Source organism: Nannospalax galili, unplaced genomic scaffold (assembly GCF_000622305.1).
Source record: "Nannospalax galili isolate Female #2095 unplaced genomic scaffold, S.galili_v1.0 scaffold144, whole genome shotgun sequence".
Lineage (NCBI taxonomy): Eukaryota > Metazoa > Chordata > Mammalia > Rodentia > Spalacidae > Nannospalax > Nannospalax galili.
Window position 1 is genome coordinate 719,778 of NW_008353267.1, and position 4,710 is coordinate 724,487.

Genomic DNA, 4,710 nt, shown 5'->3' on the forward strand with positions numbered 1-4,710 from the left:
AAAATAAAGAAGGGAGCCGGGCATGGTGGTGCACGCTTGTAGTCCCAGCACTTGGGAGGCAGAGGCAGGCGGATCTCTGTGAGTTCAAGGCCAGCCTGATCTACATAGTGAGTTCCAGAACAGCTGGGGCTACAGGGAGACCCTGTCTCAAAAAGACCATAAAAAAGGGGGGGGGCTGCCTTTTGAGAAAAACAACTAGGTCAGCCTGACATTTTCCCTCTGTGAGGAGGCCAGGTAATTCTGTATGGATCAAGTAAAAACAATGAGTTTGTCTATGAAGGAGGTTTTGAATAGAAGTAAACTGTTAAGAAATCTGAGGTATAAGCCAGGGTGGCTTGAAACAGTATGGGATGACTTAAGCCATGTAGTGAGAGTAGTTAGTAAATTGAAAGAAAGGTTATTAGGAATTGTTTGAAAGAAGAAAGGGCAACTTAAAGTCCTGCCCACTGGGTAGTAGTTGCCTCAAGAGTTACAAGAGTGCTGTATTCCCGCATCATCAAACCATGTAACGGTTCCTTTGCCTGATTTGTTGGTTCCATCTGAAAAAAAAAAAAAGTTGTTAGTGCATTAGGAATGGGAGTATGTACTTATGAGAGAAAAGATTTGAATAGGAAGTAATGGAATTCCACATAAAGTCTTTACAGGAGGGAGGTAAAAGGAAACATCCCCCCAAACTAACAAAAGTTACCTGCCATTCTTCTGAGGTTTGTAAATGAAAGTTGAAATTATCTTGAAATATGAAAGCATAAATAATATCAGGATCTCCAGGCATGGTGGCACATGCCTGTAGTACTAGCACTTGGGAGGCAAGAGGCAGGCAGATCTTTGTGAGTTCAAGGCCAACGTGGTCTACATAGCGAGTTCTAGGCCAGCTGGGGCTACAGGGAGACCCTGTCTCAAAAAGACCAAATAATAATCAGGATCTTGTCTGGTAGGTTGGATGGTTCCAGTCTAGCCCTCTTGAATAAGAATATTCTTTGTTGGCTTTTTGAGTTAAAATTTTTATTGTTTAGATGTATTTGGGAAGAAATAACTATTCTAAAATTACTAAAGAGGGAGTTAACTGACCAATGACTGCTGTAAAGGGAAGGGGAGTATTAAAAGCAAATAAACAGAGAGGTTTACAATGTAAGAAGAGTTAAAAGTGTGAGATGAATTTAAGCCAGTGTCTCCTTGAAGAGAGTCAAAAAGGTGAGAGAAAGCCACATTGGGGTTTTCCAAGGAAGGTCAAAGACAACTGATACTGCCCAAAAGCTGTTTGAGAAAATTTAATGTTACCTGTTTTGGTACAGAAAATTTAAGAGGTTTAGCAGGGGGTGAGGGGGTGACAATATATCCAAGATCCAATGTATGGAACATTAAGCTGAATTCTGTCGAGCAAGCTGTGAATAAATTTTTGTAATGAAGCTTGTAAATCTTTTAAGACAGATTTATATCATCAGTAGAGGAGGCTAATGAAATAACTATATAATGAAATATATTACAAAATTTTTGGTATAATAGGGTCTGTTACCTATTTACCCACTGTTGACAAAAGGTGAGGCTATTGATCACAAACACTTTGAGACAGAATGTCCATTAAAACCAAACAGGTGCCTGATTGTTGAGAGTAGGAACAGAAACAGCAAAATCCTTCTTTATCACCAGGATGTAAGGATTAGTTTTGAAGGACTGCCACAGAAGAGTTAACTCCGGGTATGGTTATTGAACACCCAGAAGGTCAGTTATACCAATTTGATACTTTTAAGTACTGTGTAATATTTACAAAACTTGAGCAAAAACCAAATGCTTCAAAGTGAACTTGATTAGACATATATTTTGGTCTTTAAGCCAGTCCTTAAGATTATTAACAAGACTGGATCAATAGCTCCACTAAGTAGAAGTTTGGTTGAAATTTGATCTTGGAAATTTTAAGATCATATATATCATTTTTAAGTTTCATCTTTATGTACATAAAATAATTTACTCAAACTATCATAAGTTACAAAAGTCTTCTAGTTTTCCTTTCCATTCTGGAAACATTCAGCCATCTTAATCTTCATACATAAATTCTCCTTCACTAAAAATATTTTCATTTTTACATCCTTCTGACCTTTTACTGGTTATCGTAATACCATGAAACATAATAACATTAACAAATAAACTTACCATCTTTTGTGAGAACTTCCTGGGAATATGAAGAAATGTCTATCCCCTCATAAGTTTCCAGTGACAAACCAATGCTTGATTCCACCACAGTTTACCTTGGGGAATCAATGAGTTTATTGGGCTTACTTACAGAGCATGGGTGAGGGGTGGTATAAGGAATACTAAATCAACTGTGCCAATTGAGTTAAAACTGGAATTCTTTGGAGTATCCAAGAATAAACCATAATATGGATTTGACCAATATAATCTGAATAACATCTGGGCAAACAAAAATGTCTTTCATAGTTCAATTTGATTTATCTATGATTAAGATAAGACATCATAGTTCAATTTGATTTATCTATGATTAAGCTAAGACATCCCAGTAGCTGCTTTTACTGTAGACATCTTTATATCATGAGAGAAATGATAGTCACCTCTGTTGGGAATATTTTACCCTTTAGTTCTCAAGGACACAGTGTCTTTACTCTTGGGATGTTTTATTGTTGTCCTCCCTGTCAGAGTTAAGTAGCCATCCTGACTCAGGAGAGGGGTTTTTGGAAGACATTTTGAGACAAACCCACTTGGCTCTGAAGAGGGAGGGCCAGATTCCACCTCAAGAGCCAGCTCCTCAGTCAGCTCAAATAGCAGTAAAACTGAATCGAGTGGTTTGCACTGGACCAAATGCTTCTTGGGTCTACTGACAACTGGCTGGACCCAAAGCTCCCGTCCTTCTTATAATCTGAATAAATTTGTCTATATGATCCATATTAATCTGCTTCTTCTTTCATTGGGAATGAGAATTAACAGGAGACAGGACACTAGATTTTGAAGGGTCACTCTCTGATGTCTCTAAACTTTGTAAGATAGTGAGTGTGTGGCAGTTGGCACTCATGATCAAGGGGGATCAAGCCATTAGAAGTATCTGCCTGGTACCAGTGTATAACCTGAGATTCTCCCTGGCTATACTTATGGTGACCAGATGCTTGGAAGCTTATGCCCCAAATCAGTTAGGTTGTTTCTGTAAATGGAAGCAGATAACCTGGACTTAATACATACCCTTTCTCATAAAGAGATCAAGTTTTAGGACAGTGTAATACTCTGTTACTTCCCATTAAAAGCCACTTGGCTTTTAGTCTCCAGTTTAACTTTAGACCAGGCTTGAGTGTAGAAAACTATCAGACATTCTTTGAGGTCTGGGTCAAAACAGATACAGGCCAGGGGTGCCTTGTTACTCCTCTGTAAGACAAAAGGAACATATCCAAATTCCCCTGTCTGGCTCTCCATTGTGTCCTCTAGAGTTTCCCTTACTTTCTCCCCCTCCTGAGCAACCATGAGGAAAAGGTCTCCGATTAGTCACTTTACTCACAAGACCTGAGTTTTTCTGTATTTCATCCTGTATTAACAAACACAAAAAAAGGTGGAATCTATTCAGATTTATTCATTTCTACTGCAGGTGTCACCATGTCTGACTGTAGATATACCACCTTATCAAGAGAAAAAAGAACTCCCCAACAAACCATCTGTTACTAAACACCACAAACCTTCTCCACTTAACTCTGGCCTTCCATCCAGCTCCTTCCTCTGGGGCAAGAAGTGGAAGAGACCAGCTGAGACAAGTGATATGGTGGGCTCCTGGCAGATGCAGACTGGACATGACTCCACTGGGACTTAATGTCTGCTTTTCCTGTGCTTCATCTCCACATCTGTGTTTATGGAATATCCTTTTCTTACTCAGGACTCCGTTGTTCCACACTTGTTCTCTGCTTTTGTTTCTGCCCCATCATACCCTATGCGTCTCTGCTTTTAAATTCACTTTCCAGATTCAAAGACGTGGATAGATTAAGAGAGGAGAAAGAGAGAGAGAGAGAGAGAGAGAGAGAGAGAGAGAGAGAAACATTCTAATTCTGAGATTGTATTTACCAATTTAAGTGTTAGTGTTTTCTGTTCCATATTCTCTAGATTACAAATACTTAACCCAATATTACATAAATTATCTGACTTTTCTAATCCCAACAGTTTGATTGCCCTTTATTTATTTATTTATTTATTTATTTATTTATTTATTTATTTTTGGTCTCCCTGTAGCCCCAGCTGGCCTGGGACTCACTATATAGACCACGCTGGCCTTGAACTCACAGAGATCTGCCTGCCTCTGGGAATAAGGCATGTGCCGCCATGCCTAGCTCCAGAAGTTTATTTTCTAAACAGCTCAGACTGGTTTCAATGACTTTGAACCTTTGATATTCCTGCCTCTGCTTCCTAAGTGCTAGAGCTATAGGCATGTGTTATGATGCTTGGTTTTTTATTCAGTGCTGGGGATCAAACCCAGGACTTGATGCTTGGTAGACAAACACTGCCAATTGAGGGATATCCCCAGCACCACAAATTTAAGTGTCCCAGCTACGCATGGTGGCACACACTTTTAATGCCAGCACTCAGGAGGTAGAGGCAGGCAGATCTCTGTGAGTTCAAGGCTACCCTGGTCTCCATAGTGTGTTCCAGGCCAGCTGGGACTATAGGTAGACCCTGTCTCAAAAAAATTTAGGTGTCCCAGTTTGGTCTTGTATTTCACTATGTAGC